The sequence below is a fragment of the Panulirus ornatus genome, chromosome 7, assembly GCF_036320965.1.
Source record: "Panulirus ornatus isolate Po-2019 chromosome 7, ASM3632096v1, whole genome shotgun sequence".
Lineage (NCBI taxonomy): Eukaryota > Metazoa > Arthropoda > Malacostraca > Decapoda > Palinuridae > Panulirus > Panulirus ornatus.
This window is the reverse complement of record NC_092230.1, coordinates 32,905,282-32,926,354: the sequence shown is the minus strand read 5'-3', so window position 1 is coordinate 32,926,354 and position 21,073 is coordinate 32,905,282. Positions and strand designations below refer to the sequence as shown.

At 45.8% G+C, this 21,073-nt stretch overlaps 1 pseudogene; it reads right to left on the bottom strand.

The window, feature by feature from the left end:
* LOC139749318 (MOXD1 homolog 2-like) overlaps positions 1 to 21,073 on the bottom strand; it is a 317,877-nt pseudogene that overhangs the window by 295,293 nt on the left and 1,511 nt on the right.

Below are 21,073 nucleotides of genomic sequence, written 5' to 3'. Positions count from 1 at the left end.
CCCGTCCCATAGTGAGTGACTCCCTAACTCTCCCCGTCCCATAGTGAGTGGCTCCCTAACTCTCCCTCGGGAGGAGGAAGAAAATATTTACAATATTAACATTGGTCGTGGGAGCAGCACTATCGCACCCTATACCCTTTTTTTTCGTTGTTGTTGTTGTACTTTTCTTTTTACAAGATACATTACCGTGGCAAAAAAAGTGAAATACCGCGTTAACCCATTCCGTCCCCCCCCCCTTTTTTTTTCTTTTATTACGTAGTGAATACGTACGTGAACCATCGTACATTCTCACCTACACACTACAGCTGCCAGCTTCTCCTTCCAAGATATTTGGTTCAAGTCAATATTTTCCTAAGCCAGCAATTTTTATTTATCGCCTGGTTTTATTCCTAGCAAATTCTCAAATTATATCTATATATATCTATATATATATATATATATATATATATATATATATATATATATATATATATATATTATCCCTGGGGTTAGGGGATTAAGAATACTTCCCACGTATTCCCTGCGTGTCGTAGAAGGCGACTAAAAGGGGAGGGAGCGGGGGTCTGGAAATCCTCCCCTCTCTTTTTTTTTTTTTTTTAATTTTCCAAAAGAAGGAACAGAGAACGAGGCCAGGTGAGGATATTCCCTCAGAGGCCCAGTCCTCTGTTCTTAACGCTACCTTGCTGACGCGGGAAATGGCGAATAGTATGAAAGAAATATGTAGGTTTGCGGCAGGGGTGTGTGATGTCTCCATGGTTGTTTAATTTGTTTATGGATGGGGTTGTTAGGGAGGTAAATGCAAGAGTTTTGGAAAGAGGGGCAAGTATGAAGTCTGTTGGGGATGAGAGAGCTTGGGAAGTGAGTCAGTTGTTGTTCGCTGATGATACAGCGCTGGTGGCTGATTCATGTGAGAAACTGCAGAAGCTGGTGACTGAGTTTGGAAAAGTGTGTGGAAGAAGAAAGTTAAGAGTAAATGTGAATAAGAGCAAGGTTATTAGGTACAGTAGGGTTGAGGGTCAAGTCAATTGGGAGGTGAGTTTGAATGGAGAAAAACTGGAGGAGGTGAAGTGTTTTAGATATCTGGGAGTGGATCTGGCAGCGGATGGAACCATGGAAGCGGAAGTGGATCATAGGGTGGGGGAGGGGGCGAAAATCCTGGAGGCCTTGAAGAATGTGTGGAAGTCGAGAACATTATCTCGGAAAGCAAAAATGGGTATGTTTGAAGGAATAGTGGCTCCAACAATGTTGTATGGTTGCGAGGCGTGGGCTATGGATAGAGTTGTGCGCAGGAGGATGGATGTGCTGGAAATGAGATGTTTGAGGACAATGTGTGGTGTTAGGTGGTCTGATCGAGTGAGTAACGTAAGGGTAAGAGAGATGTGTGGAAATAAAAAGGGCGTGGTTGAGAGAGCAGAAGAGGGTGTTTTGAAGTGGTTTGGGCACATGGAGAGGATGAGTGAGGAAAGATTGACCAAGAGGATATATGTGTCGGAGGTGGAGGGAACAAGGAGAAGAGGGAGACCAAATTGGAGGTGGAAAGATGGAGTGAAAAAGATTTTGTGTGATCGGGGCCTGAACATGCAGGAGGGTGAAAGGAGGGCAAGGAATAGAGTGAATTGGAGCGATGTGGTATACCGGGGTTGACGTGCTGTCAGTGGATTGAAGCAGGGCATGTGAAGCGTCTGGGGTAAACCATGGAGAGCTGTGTAGGTATGTATATTTGCGTGTGTGGACGTATGTATATACATGTGTATGGGGGGGGGGGGGTTGGGCCATTTCTTTCGTCTGTTTCCTTGCGCTACCTCGCAAACGCGGGAGACAGCGACAAAGTATAATAAAAAAATATAAAATAATATATATATATATATATATATATATATATATATATATATATATATATATATATATATATATATATCAGATATCTGAGCGTGTCATATGTAAACATGTTTGTGTACTTTTTTATTTTGGACAAAAAACTTTATTGAGTCTTTCAGTATTGTGGATTTTTTTTTCTCTTACATTTCGTCCAGGGTTCACAATATTTTTATTTTCTTCATGTTTACTTTCATTTGATTCGTTGTCATTTTTGTTACGATTTTCTTTCGTGTATTATTCACAAGGCCACGTTTCGTGTCGTGAACTTTTTATTTCGTGTTTTATACAACGATTATTTCCGTGTGTTATAATGTATTCATTGGTCAGCTGTGACATTGTCAGGTAGCTACCGTTCATACTGGCTACGTTCTCTCCACTCGACCAGACCGTTCATACTGGCTACGATCTATCCACTCGACCAGACCGCTCATACTGGCTACGTTCTATCCACTCGACCAGACCGTTCATCCTGGCTACGTTCTATCCACTTGACCAGACCGTTCATACAGGCTACGTTCTATCCACTCGATCAGACCGTTCATACTGGCTACGTTCTCTCCACTCGACCAGACCGTTCGCGAATGCCAACCCCAAAAATAGATCCTCCATGTGTCCGCGACCGCTGTGTAATAGACTGGCATCGTTTGGGTTATTTGAAGTGACTGACCAGCGGGTCTCTCTCTGTGTAATATAAGCTGGCCAGCAACCCCCGGCAAGATAGCTTATCTCTGTTATCATGATCGTGGCAACGAAGATGAGCATCGAGGTGAACAGATGAGGAGGAGATGGAAATATTCAGGCACTTATAATTTTCGTATTATTACATTTCGTATCTTTATTATTATCATTATTTTTGTTGATTATCATTTCCACCATGGTGATGCTAAAGCACAAAGAAGAAATAGCATGATTTTCGGGAAGTAGAACAAAATATACATATATCTGGGAGACCAAAGATAGGATAGCGTGAAAAAGATTTTGAGCGATCGGGGCCTGAACAAACAGGAGGGTGAAAGGCGTGCAAGGAATTGAGTGAATTGGAACGATGTGGTATACTGGGGTGGACGTGCTGTCAATGGATTGAACCAGGGCATCTGAAGCGTTTGGGGTAAACCTGGAAAGTTTTGTGGGGCCTGGATGTGGATAGGGAGCTGTGGTTTCGGTGCATTACACGTGACAACTAGAGACTGAGTGTGAACGAACGTGGCCTTTTTTGTCTGTTCCTGGCGCTGCCTTGCTGAAGGGGGTGGGGGGGGGGGGTTGAATGCTATTTCCTGTGTGGCGGGGTGGCGAAGGGATTGGATAAAGGCAGCAAGTATGGATATGTACATGTGTATATATGTATATGTCTGTGTATGTATATGTATGTACACGTTGAAATGTATATGTATGTATATGTGTGTGTGTGGGCGTTTATGTGTATACTTGTGTACGTGGGTGGATTGCGCCATTCCTCGTCCGTTTCCTTGCGCTGTCTCGCTAACGCGAGAAACGGCGGTTAAGTATAATGAAGAGCAGTGTGGTTTCAGAAGTGGTAGAGGATGTGTGGATCAGGTGTTTGCTTTGAAGAATGTATGTGAGAAATACTTAGAAAAGCAAATGGATTTGTAAGTAGCATTTATGGATCTGGAGAAGGCATATGATAGAGTTGATAGAGATGCTCTGTGGAAGGTATTAAGAATATATGGTGTGGGAGGCAAGTTGTTAGAAGCAGTGAAAAGTTTTTATCGAGGATGTAAGGCATGTGTACGTGTAGGAAGAGAGGAAAGTGATTGGTTCTCAGTGAATGTAGGTTTGCGGCAGGGGTGTGTGATGTCTCCATGGTTGTTTAATTTGTTTATGGATGGGGTTGTTAGGGAGGTGAATGCAAGAGTTTTGAAGAGGGGCAAGTATGAAGTCTGTTGGGGATGAGAGAGCTTGGGAAGTGAGTCAGTTGTTGTTCGCTGATGATACAGCGCTGGTGGCTGATTCATGTGAGAAACTGCAGAAGCTGGTGACTGAGTTTGGTAAAGTGTGTGAAAGAAGAAAGTTAAGAGTAAATGTGAATAAGAGCAAGGTGGGTTGAGGGTCAAGTCAATTGGGAGGTGAGTTTGAATGGAGAAAAACTGAAGGAAGTGAAGTGTTTTAGATATCTGGGAGTGGATCTGGCAGCGGATGGAACCATGGAAGCGGAGGTGGATCATAGGGTGGGGGAGGGAGCGAAAATTCTGGGAGCCTTGAAGAATGTGTGGAAGTCGAGAACATTATCTCGGAAAGCAAAAATGGGTATGTTTGAAGGAATAGTGGTTCCAGCAATGTTGTTTGGTTGCGAGGCGTGGGCTATGGATAGAGTTGTGCGCAGGAGGATGGATGTGCTGGAAATGAAATGTTTAAGGACAATGTGTGGTGTGAGGTGGTTTGATCGAGTAAGTAACGTAAGGGTAAGAGAGATGTGTGGAAATAAAAAGAGCGTGGTTGAGAGAGAAGAAGAGGGTGTTTTGAAATGGTTCGGGCACATGGAGAGAATGAGTGAGGAAAGATTGACCAAGAGAATATATGTGTCGGAGGTGGAGGGAACGAGGAGAAGAGGGAGACCAAATTGGAGGTGGAAAGATGGAGTGAAAAAGATTTTGTGTGATCGGGGCCTGAACATGCAGGAGGGTGAAAGGAGGGCAAAGAATAGAGTGAATTGGAGCGATGTGGTATACCGGGGTTGACGTGCTGTCAGTGGATTGAATCAAGGCATGTGAAGCGTCTGGGGTAAACCATGGAAAGCTGTGTAGGTATGTATATTTGCGTGTGTGGACGTATGTATATACATGTGCATGGGGGTGGGTTGGGCCATTTCTTACGTCTGTTTCCTTGCGCTACCTCGCAAACGCGGGAGACAGCGACAAAGCAAAAAAAAAAAAAAAAAAAAAATATATATATATATATATATATATATATATATATATATATATATATATATATATATATATATATAGAGAGAGAGAGAGAGAGAGAGAGAGAGAGAGAGAGAGACAGAGAGAGAGAGAGATCCCTGTTGTTCCTCTATTCCCAGTCTATGAATCCCCATCTTTGCGTTTCTCTCCCTCATGTCCCTGTAAATCCCTTCGGTCCATTAGAATCTCCCTTTAACTCACTTTTTTTTTTTACATTGTGCTCTCGTTCCTTCCCCCATAGCCCGACTCCCCACATCCCCCAAGTCTCGTACAGAGGAAATGGGGTGTTGAGGAGTGACAATTTAAAATTGGGAGTCAGGATGAAATGGGTCGGAAATGAATTGTAAAATTATATTTTTTTTTGCTTTTCTTTGACACACACACACACACACACACACACACACACATATATATATATATATATATATATATATATATATATATATATATATATATATATATATATATATATATATAATTCGAAGAGTTCGTGTGAGAAATACCTAGAGAACGAAATTGATTTGTGTGCGGCATTTATAGATTTGGCGCAAACTTATGATAAGATTGATAGAGATACCTTGTGGAGGGTGATACAGATTTATGGTGTGGGAGGAAATATACTGGAGGTAGTGAGGAGCTTTTATCGAGAGGGTAAGGCATATGTGCGAGGAGGAAGGGAAGAGGATGAGTGGTTGCTGGTGAAGGTGAGTCTGCGTCAAGAGTGTGTGATGTCACCATGGCTCTTTAATCGGTTCATTGATGGGATACCCGGTCTGTGGGGATAGAAGACCCCCGAAGACTTCACCTGGTATTCTCCAGATGGAGAGGAGGAAGGTAAAGGCGAGGGACCTGCATGGAAGGGCGGGTCTGAATTAAACGAAAGAGTTGGGAGTCTGGGAGGCGAGTCAGATGCTTTTTGCGGATGATGCGTCCCTGGTGACAGAATCGAGTAAGAAAATTCAGAAGCAGCTCTCTGAGGTTTGGAGAGTGTGAGGAGGGTTGATCATGAAGGGAATGATAATGAATGAGCGAAATGTGATATTGAGCTGAGTATGACTGAGAGAACTGAATGGGGCGTGCTGAAATGGTATGGACATATGGAAAGCACGACTGAAGACGGAATGACCATATATATGGCAGAAATGGAGGGAACAAGTATGAGGGGAGACCAAACTGGAGGTGGAAGGAAAAAAAGAAAGAGGTTATGAGTTATCGGGTCCTGAGTTTGCATGAGGGTAAGAGGCGTGCATGGGATACATCAAATTGAAGCGATGTGGTATACAAGGGGCGACGCACTGTCAGAGGGCTGAAACAGGGCATTGGAAGCGCTCAGGGTAAATAAGCCACAGAAAGGTCTGTGGTGCTTAGTTGTATATAGGGGGCGGCTCTGGGTTTTGGTACATTATACTTGAAATCTGGAGCGGAAGTGAACAAAAGAGGCAATTCTTCATTTGTTCCCAGCGCTACTTTGCTAAGAGGGAAACAGCGAACTTGTGTGTGTGTGTGTGTGTGTGTGTGTGTGTGTGTGTGTGTGTGTGTGTGTGTGTGTGTATTACTGTTGACTTATTTTCAGATTCATTTAAGTTGACTTGGCGAGTCATGGCTGGACGGCCTCATGGATGGTGTCTTGAGCCCAGGGTAATCCCAGGCTGGTGGAGGACGGGCGAGCTCCTTCCTATACAGCTCGGGGAACTAAATGTGGCATCAAAGTAAAAAGGTTTCTTTGAGTTGGGTGGAGGGCGGGAGGAGGGAGGTAATACTGAATGAAGGAAGGGATCTCGTGCAGGTGCTGGCTGATGATGAGGGGACTTGGCTGTTGGGCTAGAGGTTGGTACGGGTTCTGGCTGGTAGGTTGGAGGTTTGTGAGGGTTCTGGCTGGGGTAGAGGTTGGTAGGATTTTCTGGCTGGTGTGGGAGTTCTGGCTGGGGTAGAGGTTGGTATGGGTTCTGGCTGGGGTGGGAGTTCTGGCTGGGGTAAAGGTTGGTAGGGGTTCTGGCTGGGGTAGGAGTTGAGGGATGTATACTGTGGCTAGCGGGTGGTTCTCCTGGCTAGGGGTGGCTGCAGCAAGAAGGTGGTGAGTGTCACCCAGCGGCCTCCTACCAGCTGGTCCATCAGGTGATGGCCACCCTGCGTCCCGGATATCTTACCATATAGTAACGACACCTGGTTGTCGTGCAGCTGGGACGACCGACTCAACGAAACGACACCTGATATGCCCAGCAGGAAGTACAGCATACACCAGCGGGGGGACTAACATTATACAACCAGGGATCTAGGATACATCCTTGGGGACCTGGTTTATACAACACTGGGGACGTATGGTACACGAAGAAGGTTCGAAGACGCTTGGATAAAGTCGAAAGTCGTGCAAATACGCCAAAGACTCTAAGTGGACAGCCTCACCATCGTCATTATACCACCTCATCATCACCACTATACCACCTCATACTCACCGCTATACCACTTCTCTCTCAACACTATACACGCACTTTCAAGATTGTGCCGCCTGACTCTCACAACTATACCACCTCACCTTCACTATACTACATTACTCACACGCTATACCTCTTCACTATCACCACTATACCACCTCACCTTCACTATACCACCTCACCTTCACTATACCACATTACTCACACACTGTACCACCTCACTGTCACCACTATACCACCTCACCTTCACTATACCACCTCACTGTCACCGCTATACCACCTCACCTTCACTATACCACATTACTCACACACTATACCACCTCACTGTCACCACTATACCACCTCACCTTCACTATACCACCTCACTGTCACCACTATACCACCTCACATTCACTATACCACATTACTCACACACTATACCACCTCACTGTCACCACTATACCACCTCACCTTCACTATACCACCTCACCTTCACTATACCACCTCACTGTCACCACTGTATCACCTAACTCTCACTTCTGTACCTCCTGACTTAACACTCTCACACTCCACTACTGCTGGCACCCACAGCTTTACTCACTGTCACCATCACCTAAGAGGGCACCACCTGGCACAGCTGGGAGCCAGATGGCTCGGTAGATCATTCGGGGAGGCACCGCCTAGCACAGCTGGGAGGCAGAAGATTTTTAGATCACCATAGAGAGCACCATCTGGGCTAACTGGGCGGCAGGTGGGTTGATAGTCCCCTCACAGGCAGCACCACCTGGGCGAATTGAGCGGCAGGTGGCTTCATAGGTCACCCCACGGGGTCCCTTCTGGCCCAGGTGGGGGGGCAGGTGGCTCGGTAGGTTACCTCAGGGAGCCTCACCTGGGCCAGCTGGGCAGCAGGTGGCCCCCGTAGGATGTAACGACCCAATTCGCCCAGCGTCGCTGGAGGAGCCGGTTAGTTTATCGCTGATGGTCCAGTGGTTCATTGAGAATTAACAGCCCCTCGAGAGACGATGGGTAATTTTGAGAGAGGCTTTCTTTATTGTTCAGGAGAGAGAGAGAGAGAGAGAGAGAGAGAGAGAGAGAGAGAGAGAGAGAGAGAGAGAGAGAGAGAGAGAGAGAATCAGGAAATCTAAATGAACGAAAAGCGACACAGGTACTTTTTAGGCCATTTTTTTTTCAAGTTAATATCCTCTTAATGCCGATGTGTGAGCAGCTATGAAAGTCGTGGCCTTAAGTTAATTCAAGTTCACGTGTTCGCATCCCATCAGATATCTTCCACTCCTCGTCGACCGTAATGATGAAAAGTCCTGACCATTTCCTTGTGTACCGTGGAATCGATCAGTTCCGGCGATATTCTGTACAACTTTCCTTTTGACGTGTGAGTTAGTTGGTGTTCGGTTGGGTACTGGATGATGGTATCGCTCACTGTATATACTGGGTGTACTGCCATGAGGTAAACTTTATGCTGGGCGAACTGCCGTAAGGTAAACTCTATCCTGGGTATACTGGTGTGAGGTGAATTATATAGTGGGTGTAGTTCTGTGAAGTAGACTTTACTGGGTGCAGTGTCGTAAGGTAAACTGCGTCCTGAGTGTATTGATGTGATGTAAACTATATTCAGGGTGTACTGCCGTGAGATAAACTGCGTATATACTGGATGAGCTGTTGTGAAGTATACTATATGCAGGGTGCACTGACGTGAGGTAAACTATATAAACTTGGTGTACTGGACGAGAGTTAAAGTATATACTAGGTGTACTGGCGTGAGGTAAACTATATACTGGGTGTACTACTGTGAGGTAAACTATATACTGGGTGTACTGCTATGAGGTAAACTATGTACTGGGTTGTTTGGCGTGAGGTTAACTACCACCTCGGTATACTGACGTGTGTGTAAAGCTGTAGACTGGAGTATAGGAAAAGCCTCGTGGATGAGAGTCATTCTTACCCAGGAACAGTAGGAGAAGAGGCAGAAAGTTGGCTCATGCGGTGAGAAAGATGAGAATAAGGTGGAAATGAGAGAGAGAGAGAGAGAGAGAGAGAGAGAGAGAGAGAGAGAGAGAGAGAGAGAGAGAGAGAGAGAGAGAGAGAGAGAGGTGGGGGGGGGGGGGCATGGGGCGGATCAGCCAAGATGAGACAGTGGATCTGATTGATTCCCTGGCTCTGCGGATGTCAGGTCAGACGAGGGCAAAACAGTGCTACGAGGCTGGGGGGGTCACCGCACGGCCTCCTCCTCCTCCCTCCCTCCCTCCTCCCCCACGGCCTCACCCCCCCCCTCTCCCCTTCTCCCCTAGTTCTCTGTCTGATGTTTGTAGTGTGGGAGACGAGGAGGGGGCTGATGATGACGGTAGTGAGGTAGGGTGATGATGATAACGGTAGGGTGATGATGATGACGGTAGGGAGGCAGGGTGATGGTGATGGAAGATGATGGGCAGAGAGAGAGTGGTGATGGTGATGACGGTAGGAAGGCAGGGTGATGGTGATAGATGATGGGTAGAGAGAATGGTGATGGTGGACCAGTAAAGAGGGTTGTTAATGGTGGGCAGGAGGTACGTGGTGATATGAAGGGAAGCACTGTCGACACATACGTCGGTCTGGAAGATGACTGAGAGAGCAGACTGGGTGATAAGGTTCATTATATAAGACAGAGATACGAAAAAAGGAAGAAATAGATAAGTGTTCAGGAAAGTAGATGTAGGAATAAGCCATATCTGATCCAAAGCAATAAGATACACTGGAAGAAGGAGAAGAAATCTGGATGCTGAAAGGGAGAAGGAAAATGAAAATACGAAAAAAAGATGAAAGAGAACGAAGAAACGATGGAATGATTAATTAATAGGGAAATAGGGAGGGAGTCATGGGAGATGGAGAGGAATAACGGGAAGAAAAACTAAATGCAAGAGAAAGCAACAGCACGAGGAAGTAAAACTCAAAAGTGAAGTGTAATAGTCAGACAGAAATGTAATTAAAGGGAAGCCAAGCAGAATGCAAAGGTCCAACACACTCGAGCGAGGGAGACGGAAACAATCTGCAAACCCACAACTCACTCAACGAAGAAAAGCAAACCTGTCCAGAGAATTGGAAGACATCAACCGTAAACTCCAAACATCATGCCAGAGTCAAGAAAAAGAAGGAGAGAGTCTTCAGTGAGAGGGAGAGAAAAAAAAAAAAACTGAGCCTTTCCCTTCATGTCGATGAGGCAAATCAAGGGCCACAAATACTATCGTCCCGCCGAAGAACAGAAGACATTACGTACGCGGATGATAGCAAGGACGTGAGGGAGAGACATCAAAGAAGCAGAATTCAGAGTCCAGTGAGGGAAGAATCACCTTGAAAGGGAAATGACGTAAAAGACTTGCTCCTCAAGAGCAATCCGCCGTGTGTTACACATAGCTGATTTCGTCACCACAACCTCTGGACTTCAGAGAAGACCTTTGATAAAATGCCTATGTATTTTGCTCCAGGACTGTGTTTCTTGGGTATACCTCTTCTTCCAGAGCCTCAAAGCGGGCGCTAAGTAGCTCTTGGAGGGAGAGTCTGGACTCTGGCATATCCCAAGAAAACTGGAAACGAGTTGAAAAAATATATCAAGTAACGACATTGATATCAGACGCCATTAAGATTTTCGAAAGAATCCTCCTGTGGAAAGTGAATGACTTCATGAAACCAAACAGTCTGCATAGCATAGGACAGTTAGGGTTGACGAGGGTGTGACGCGAAGACCATACCTGTCACAGTTACTTGGTTACAATAAAGAATATTGTTTATGAATGGTTATTTAATAAATACAAATGTTTATAAATGTTTATATGATATACATAGACTTTTGAAAAGAACTAAAGACAGTTGTGGTCTTTGTGTCATTGTCCAGACAGTGAGGAAAATGATAATAACAGGAAGAAGTTAGGCTGGATTTTACGAGCCCGCAAGAGAAGCATAAGAAAACCAAAGTTGAGGCTCCCCAAGGCGCTAATACCCTCCCAAACATAATGCTTCTGGGTATTATCATCGTCTTTTCGAACGGGCGAAATTGCAGAGTTAGAAAGTGTGCGAGAATCATCCACAACCCGCACTGACACTGTCAGGGATCTGAATTACTGGAAGCGACTGAGAACAGAGACTGGACTTTCTGGAACAGAGGGAGGAGAGGCGTATCATAACTTACACTGGAAACTCCTGGAAAGCATGCTTCCCAGTCTGCACTCAAAAATAGATCCTTATTGGCACGACAAGCGGGAAAGACTCTGTAAGACATGGTGCCACTTGAAACGGAAGGTTCAGTTAATAACAAAAAGTATTATAGAACTCACACTTCAGTGTTGCTAGTAATCGTCAGAAACGCGACGCTCCGTAGAGTGAAGTAATTTAAGCCTTGACAAATATCCATAAAAGGGTACCAGACCAGCCAGGATGCGGGGGTGACATGAGGCCTAGTGGTGGTCGCTGCTGTGGCCATGAACAGCCTGACTGTACAGAGAAGCAAGACAGTAGCTTGGGATCCCTGACCGAAGTGTTGGGGAAGAGGAACTTCCCAATCATCGTAGGTGATTCACATATGGTACGCCAGATAATAGAAAAGGGAATGACTGTGAGCGCAGACCATGAAGAGCCGTGAAGGAAGAGATCAGAGGAGAGGAAAAAGTGAAACCTGACGGGAAAAGCAAAAGAGAAAGGGAGACGAGTGAGGGATATTAAACAGATAAAGGAAACAGAGGGGAGAAATTGATAAACTGAACAAGGTAAGGAAAAAGTGAGGATAAAACATTGACATACAGACAATGGCAGAGATACAAGAGAGGGAGTGGGTGGAGTGCTGACTTAAAGACAACTAGAGAGAGAGAGAGAGAGAGAGAGAGAGAGAGAGAGAGAGAGAGAGAGAGAGAGAGAGAGAGAGAGAGAGAGAGAGGAAGAAAGAAAGATAGAGAGCGAGAGGGGATGGAGGCGGACCAAATCTGTCCCCACAGAGCATCCGTCATCCGGTGTCCCCTCTGCTCAGGGGGTCGTGAGCGGACCTGGGTGGTGGCCATGGGGGCCACAAATGGTCGTGGGTGGTGGTGGTGGTGGCCAGAGGGGCCGCATGTGGTCCGGGATAGTGGCGGCCAGGGGGGCCACATGTGGGCCAGGGTGGCCGGGCAGAATACGTACAGGAGTCTGTATCACCATGAAGGATGGGAAGGGAACCGCGTGCCGTAAATCATTGATCAAAGGCCGTGTTGCCAGTCGGGAGGCGTTTTACAGCAGCTCACCAGGATAATTTGCTGAGAATCAGAGACTCTAGGGGTGGTAGTGGGCTCTGCTGCTCCGGGGAGGAGGAGGAGGAGGAGCTCATGTGAGAGAGAGAGAGAGAGAGAGAGAGAGAGAGAGAGAGAGAGAGAGAGAGAGAGAGAGAGAGAGAGAGAGGTAGAAGAGGTGCTTTTTGAGGGAGGGGTAGGCTAGCGAAACAGGAGTGTGAGACGGTGTGAGGAGACTTGAGGCACCTGGCCACCTTTAAGGTGCACCTTGAGATATCTCCAGAGAGATGGAGGGAGATGGAGGGAGGGAGGGAGGCAGGTTTCCTCAGGGGAGGCACCTAATGCTGGTGGCTTGGTTAGCAAGATAGTGCTTCAGCTCTAACGACCCTCCGCCATGTTCTGGCCTCCTCGTTATCTCTTCTGCTGGCCCTTGTATATCACCAATCCCTGCCTCCGTTTTCTATAAAGATGTCTTCCTGTTCTTCTACATCGCCTTCTCTATAGCATTTCTCTGAACATCTACTGTGTATTCCTGTCTCATGCCTGGTCTTCAGCGTTGTTTAGCCCATTTCCTCGGTCTGTGGACACTGTCCTTGTTTAGCATCAACTTTGATTCTCTCTCTCTCTCTCTCTCTCTCTCTCTCTCTCTCTCTCTCTCTCTCTCTCTCTCTCTCTCTCTCTCTCTCTCTCCCCTACATATACTGTGCACACAGTAGACAAGACAGAATATATACCATATGCTGTGTGTGTATATATATATATATATATAACTACCAACTCACAAGCAAGAACAAGTCCTGTGGTTACCAAAGCCTTCAGACACAACACAAAACTTCCAAAAAAATATGATATTTATTTACGTTACAAAATCCGTTATTCTTTCGGTGTTTGGTCGATCAGGACAACAGAGGTCGACTCTGGTTAATCTTGGAGACTCCACATAATCTTTTAAAAGCTTGAAGCTTGAATCATTTTGTTTACATGCAAAGTTATGACTCCGAGGCAGAGGGACATACGTGCTCCTAGCACTATGTGCACGTTGTCCCTGACACTCCAGACTCTCTCTCTCTCTCTCTCTCTCTCTCTCTCTCTCTCTCTCTCTCTCTCTCTCTCTCTCTCTCTCTCTCTATCTATCTATCTATCTATATATATATATATATATATATATATATATATATATATATATATATATATATATATTTCTTATAGTTCTTTTAAACTGTTAGTGGATGAATATGTTGTAAAAGTGCAACCTGTCCAGTTCCTCCTTGGAAAAAAAAAAATAGTTCTTTCAAAGCTGTTCACGGTAGAGGCCTGATTAGGTTTTGGAACCCCAAACTTGTCACCATCCATCGGTCAACGACCAAACACCCACCTTCCTTCCCATCACAAGGCTGGATTAAACACACGACACATTACTGAATAACCTATAGCGGCGGACATGACCGGAGACCGAGCTGTGTGTGTGTGTCTGTGTGGAGGAGGATGCATACAGAAGCCTCACACACCGTGGTACGGTCTGTATGTGGTGACACATTGTATAACTTGTCTTATGGTTCCTCGAACGAATGAAGAAGGTTGTTCAAGATCACCATCGTTCGGTGGTTAGGACGTGACGTTGACGACGGTCGTAATGACCCTGGCAGTTTAGGAGAAGCTTGAAGGCCAAATGGCCAGCCAACTCAACCATCGTATAAATGGCTTAGACAATTTAGATCGAATCCATCAGGGTTGAAATCGCAAACTCTTGGACGGTACAGATGGACGGTGCATATAGCCGGGTTTCATTAGGGATATTATAGATTTGTCCAGATATATATATATATATATATATATATATATATATATATATATATATATATATATATATATATATATATACTATATATATATTATATAAAAGACCCTGACCGTACTGTATATATGATATAAAAGACCCTGACGTACTGTATATATGATATAAAAGATCCTGACGTACTGTATATATGATATAAAAGATCCTTGACGTACTGTATATATGATATAAAAGATCCTTGACGTACTGTATATATATGATACTGTATATGTGATATATAAGATCCTGGACCTGCACATCATCAGATGAACACAGACGTTGCGAGGCAAATCTTCGTCATGTCTCCAGTGTGGGTCAACAGTCTGAGGGAAGATCTCTCTCGCTCCTTTTGACGCATTTTAGAAAGATCACCTCAGGTGCGCTATGCCCAAGCGAGCCACTGTTACCAGTTCTGTGGTACAGGAGGATGTCTGGTAGTGTGTTGCCAGACCACCGTTTCTGTAGCACACCAATCCTAGGGTGTCTGGCAGTGTGTTGCCAGACCACCGTTTCTGTAGCACACCAATCCTAGGGTGTCTGGCAGTGTGTTGCCAGACCACCGTTTCTGTAGCACACCAAATCATAAACCATCACGCTAGCCGACAGGCTGGGGAGACAAGGGTCGGGAAGAGGTGTAGTAATGTTCTCCGTGTAAACACACACTAAGGAAGGGGGAAGGGATCCCTCAAGAAGGAGAGGGAAGGGGTGGGGAATTGTAAATAAATGACTGTAAATGTAGCTGAGGGGAAAGAGGATTTAAGGAGGAAAATTAAGAGAAGAATATAAGATGGAGAATGAAGAAATGTCGTGGATAGACTCTGAGCTGAAGCAGTAACAGAGATGACGAGTTATCGTACGAAAAAAATAAACGAAGATAAAAAGGAAACGAACCGCAATTGGTGAGAAAAACGAAAAAAAAAAAAAAGGAAAGGAGAAAAATTATAGGGAATAAAAATGCAAATTGAAGAGAGTAAAAACGTCCTTTGTCAAGAATAATGCCATAAGAGGATGATTGAACCCGCTAAATGAGTGAAAAAAAAGGAGAGAGTAAAGAGGATCTCGGCGAATTTGTCATAATGGGAAAAAAATAAGGGTGAGGGAGGGAGGGAGGGAGTGAGTGGGGCAACTGAGTAATGATCCAATAGTATTTCTGGATTTTGAGAACTCGCTCAAATAAAAAAAGTTTTTTCCCATCATTTATAAGTTATCATGGTCATGTATCAAGTTAAAAATGTATGATTGTACGTTGTGAAAAAAAAAAAATAAGTTGAAATATTGGGAAAACGTACATTAGCGACAATGTTTGTGTGAACAACATAACAACGAGTCTATTAAACTTTTTTTTTTTTCATCCAGGGATGAACACCTGCCACATCCGTGACACACGATGAACATCCTGAGAAAAGAAAAAGGACATCTCTTTTTTTTTCCAAGGAGAAGTATCTTGTGCGGGATGATTAGGATGGCCAGTTCCCCAGGCCCCATTAGGGTGGCTAGTGAGGCTCCACCCCCCCTACATGAGGTGCTGGAGGAGTGTATGAGGAGGTGTGAGGGGCTTTAGGTCCTCCAGGGTTTATGATAAAGATGAGAAGGGGGAAGGGAGGAAATGAGTGTCTAATACGAGACGAAGTTTTAAATTCTTAAATAGTCATTTAAACTTTAGTTGTAAATGAAACACTTATGATTGTCGTTCCCTTTGTTATTTAGCTCGTATATCGCGTGACCTAATTATCTGAGATAAAGATAGGTCATTTTTGGTTATATTGGTCGATGTTGGGTCGTAACACATGTAGTTATTCATGTGTTACGTATGAATATTCAGACATTGATTCTTCCCGTATAATTACCTAGGTTTTTTTTATTAGATCACTTATAATGTATTCATTTATTCATGGGTGTATTTCTAATCAATTATTGATGGTTCACATGTGAATAATGTATTATTAATGGGTTACATATAACTACTAAAGTTATTAATGGGGCTGGTATATTTGTCTGGTCATTAATGGGTCATTTATATTTGTCTGGTCATTAATAGGTCATTTATATTTGTGTGGTCATTAATAAGTCATTTATATTTCTCTGGTCATTAATGGGTCATTTATATTTGTCTGGTCATTAATGGGTCATTTATATAAATAAATTCACATTACAAATGTAACAGTGAACAACCCTCACATAGTCATAGACAAAGGTCAGCTGTTGAAAAGAATGAACCTGAGAGATTTATTTCACAGACCAAAATATTCTGAAAAAAATTAGTAGTCATTAAATAAATAGTAATAGTTTTGATGTTTTCGGAGTTCTGGTTGGTTAAGATGTTGAAGTGGACACCTGATGAAGATGTGGAGGATGTTCTCTGTGGCCTCGAGTGGTTCAGTAGCGAGGCTAGGGAGCAGCTACGCCTGGTTCAGTAGCGAGGCAAGGGGTTAGCTACGCCTGGTTCAGTAGCGAGGCTAGGGAGCAGCTACGCCTGGTTCAGTAGCGAGGCTAGGGAGCAGCTACGCCTGGTTCAGTAGCGAGGCTAGGGAGCAGCTACGCCTGGTTCAGTAGCGAGGCTAGGTAGCGCCTCACCTGCTTGTTTCTGGGTATACCGTCAGCCAGGTTTCAGCGCCTCTTAAGTTTCATTCCTTCTCTGGTCTTGCTGCCACCCATGTCTCTTTGTGCCTCATAGATTTTAGTCCCCCCCCCCCCCCAGTTCTCAGGTCTCAGCGGCTCCCCACATCATAGAGCCTCTCAGGTCTCTGTGGCTCCTACAGGACCTGTGCTAGGGGTAAGGTTTAAGATTCAGGTGCGTCTTATATCTCACACTGCACCATCTACCAGATCTCAGGTCATACGTTGCACCATCAACCAGATCTCAGGTCATACGTTGCACCATCTACCAGATCTCAGGTCATACGTTGCACCATCTACCAGATCTCAGGTCATACGTCGCAGCATTTACCGGATCTCAGGTCATACGTCGCACCATCTACCAGATCTCAGGCCCTACGTTGCAGCATCTACCAGATCTCAGGTCATACGTTGCAGCATCTACCAGATCTCAGGTCATACGTTGCAGCATCTACCAGATCTCAGACCCTACGTTGCAGCATCTGGTCTCAGGCCCTACGTTGCAGCATCTACCAGGTCTCAGACCCACTTTGCAGCATCTGGTCTCAGGCCCTACGTTGCACCATCTACCAGGTCTCAGACCCTACGTTGCACCATCTACCAGGTCTCAGACCCTACGTTGCAGCATCTATCAGGTCTCAGGCCCTACGTTGCACCATCTACCAGGTCTCAGGACCCACGTTGCAGCATCTGCTAGGGCTGAGAGCCACTTTTATTTCATAATTTAGTATATGTCGAGTCTGCAATATCTGAACCTGAAGCAATGACTTGATGTCCAAGTATTAACTCAGGTCACGAGCAATGGTGTCAGGTGCCTCCCACCCCTCGATATATGCCAGGTCCCAGCACCTGCAAGGACACACTCCTCAGCATCTGTCAAGTCCAGATTCTCAGCCTGTGTCAGCTCTCATCTCAGATCTCAGCCTGTGCCAATTCTCAGATCTCAGCACGTGTCAGGTCTTAAGCCAAGTCTAAGGTTCCATCAGCTGCCAGGTTTCAGAGCTTGAACAACTCGCAGCTCTCATGTAGCGCATGCCAGGTCTCAGGTCCCAGCGCATGCCAGGTCTCAGGTCCCAGCGCATGCCAAGTCTCAGGTCCCAGCGCATGCCAGGTCTCAGGTCCCAGCGCATGCCAAGTCCCAGGTCCCAGCGCATGCCAAGTCCCAGGTCCCAGCGCATGCCAGGTCTCAGGTCCCAGCGCATGCCAAGTCTCAGGTCCCAGCGCATGCCAGGTCTCAGGTCCCAGCGCATGCCAAGTCTCAGGTCCCAGCGCATGCCAAGTCCCAGGTCCCAGCGCATGCCAGGTCTCAGGTCCCAGCGCATGCCAAGTCCCAGGTCCCAGCGCATGCCAGGTCTCAGGTCCCAGCGCATGCCAAGTCTCAGGTCCCAGCGCATGCCAAGTCTCAGGTCCCAGCGCATGCCAGGTCTCAGGTCCCAGCGCATGCCAAGTCTCAGGTCCCAGCGCATGCCAAGTCCCAGGTCCCAGCGCATGCCAGGTCTCAGGTCCCAGCGCATGCCAAGTCCCAGGTCCCAGCGCATGCCAGGTCTCAGGTCCCAGCGCATGCCAAGTCTCAGGTCCCAGCGCATGCCAAGTCTCAGGTCCCAGCGCATGCCAGGTCTCAGGTCCCAGCGCATGCCAGGTCCCAGGTCCCAGCGCATGCCAGGTCTCAGGTCCCAGCGCATGCCAAGTCCCAGGTCCCAGCGCATGCCAGGTCTCAGGTCCCAGCGCATGCCAAGTCTCAGGTCCCAGCGCATGCCAAGTCTCAGGTCCCAGCGCATGCCAGGTCTCAGGTCCCAGCGCATGCCAGGTCCCAGGTCCCAGCCTTTACCTGAGTGGGGTATATCCGGTGCAGGATGGCCGGAGGGCCTCGTCACCAGGACGGGCTGACGGGCGTGACCGTCGCTAACCCTACGTTGTACACACGTGAGAATGACACCAGAAAAGAGAGTCAAATACGATTTCGTATACCACCGTATAACGTACGTCGTATGGATATAATGGTATAACGTACGTGTCGTATGGATATAATGGTATAACGTACGTCGTATGGATATAATGGTATAACGTACGTCGTATGGATATAATGGTATAACGTACGTCGTATGGATATAATGGTATAACGTACGTCGTATGGATATAATGGTATAACGTACGTCGTATGGATATAATGGTATAACGTACGTCGTATGGATATAATGGTATAACGTACGTCGTATGGATATAATGGTATAACGTACGTCGTATGGATATAATGGTATAACGTACGTCGTATGGATATAATGGTATAACGTACGTCGTATGGATATAATGGTATAACGTACGTCGTATGGATATAATGGTATAACGTACGTCGTATGGATATAATGGTATAACCTACGTCGTATGGATATAATGGTATAACGTACGTCGTATGGATATAATGGTATAACGTACGTCGTATGGATATAATGGTATAACGTACGTCGTATGGATATAATGGTATAACGTACGTCGCATGGATATAATGGTATAACCTACGTCGTATGGATATAATGGTATAACCTACGTCGTATGGATATAATGGTATAACGTACGTCGTATGGATATAATGGTATAACGTACGTCGTATGGATATAATGGTATAACGTACGTCGCATGGATATAATGGTATAACGTACGTCGTATGGATATAATGGTATAACGTACGTCGCATGGATATAATGGTATAACGTACGTCGCATGGATGTAATGGTATGACGTACGTCGCATGGATATAATGGTATAACGTACGTCGTATGGATATAATGGTATGACGTACGTCGCATGGATATAATGGTATGACGTACGTCGTATGGATATACTTATCCGTATCTGGAAGTCCAGCGTAATAGAAAATGGTCTGCTCTTCAAAGGTCACTCTTGTTCAGTAGATATCTTGGCTGATTTTGGTGTTAGAATCAATACTTGTAAAGGTCATGTTCAGCTTAAATGCTATGTGAGAGAGAGAGAGAGAGAGAGGAGCAGGTTCCTGGGGTGACCCAACATGGGAGTGGGGGAGGGGACGAGATGATCTATTGGCTCAGGTGTTAATATTTCCTTTGCACTTGGCCAGCGACACAGCGGAGTGTGACGCCCTGCTGGACACACAGCACAGGAGTCTGGCTGGCTCGGGGTGGTGACAGCAGGCGATGAAAGAGGACAGAGGTATTAGGGTGATGACACGGAAGGCCATGTTAAAGAGCGCAGTGGTGTGAGCAGACGACACAGCAGAATGGCTGTGAGGTACCCCTGTCATCTAACAGCACTTCCAGTCTTGCGATCTGACAACACGGCAAACTGTGACGTGTTCGCATGAGCCAATACTTCTGAAATACCATCACATTTTCTCTCTCTTTTTTTTTCTGTCAAACCTTCCACTGAAATGTAGGTCGAACTCGTGCCGTTAAACACTGATCTATTTTGAGTGTTGTTCCAATCTCACACCATCATTACTGGAGCCGATGGTCTATACTTGGCAGCGAGTGGGGCCAGATCAAATGCCCACATGACGGGTTTACCTCGCTACATCCACAGCAAAGTCCCTGGCGCTTGTGTGTGTGTGTGTGTGTGTGTGTGTGTGTGTGTGTGTGTGTGTGTGTGTGTATGCATGTATGTATGTAGCTTTGGAGCTGCACCAAGGGGCCGTGTCTTGAGCTCACACCAACCAGTCGATAGTTTTTCAGCTTTAGGTGGTTTCTTTAAAGCTCCTGAGCTCGACGGTACGACGCCTAAGTCGTGGTTTGATCTTTGACCTGACCCTCCAAAGACCAGGTCAAAGACTAGTAGACCATCATGCCCGAGAGTCGCACCGTCCTGTTTAAAGGATCGAACCGTCCTGCTCAAGGCTGGTACCGACGCCCTAAAAAGATCCTACCATCATGTTGTGTGTTGCACCATCGTGGTGAGGGGTTGGACGAAATTCTGGTGTTCATTTCTACGGAGAGAATACATCAACCAGACCTCACACTACCAGGGGAATACATCAACCAGGCCTCACACTACCAAGGGAATACATCAACCAGACCTCACACTACCAAGGGAATACATCAACCAGACCTCACACTACCAAGGGAATACATCAACCAGACCTCACACTACCAGGGGAATACATCAACCAGGCCTCACACTACCAAGGGAATACATCAACCA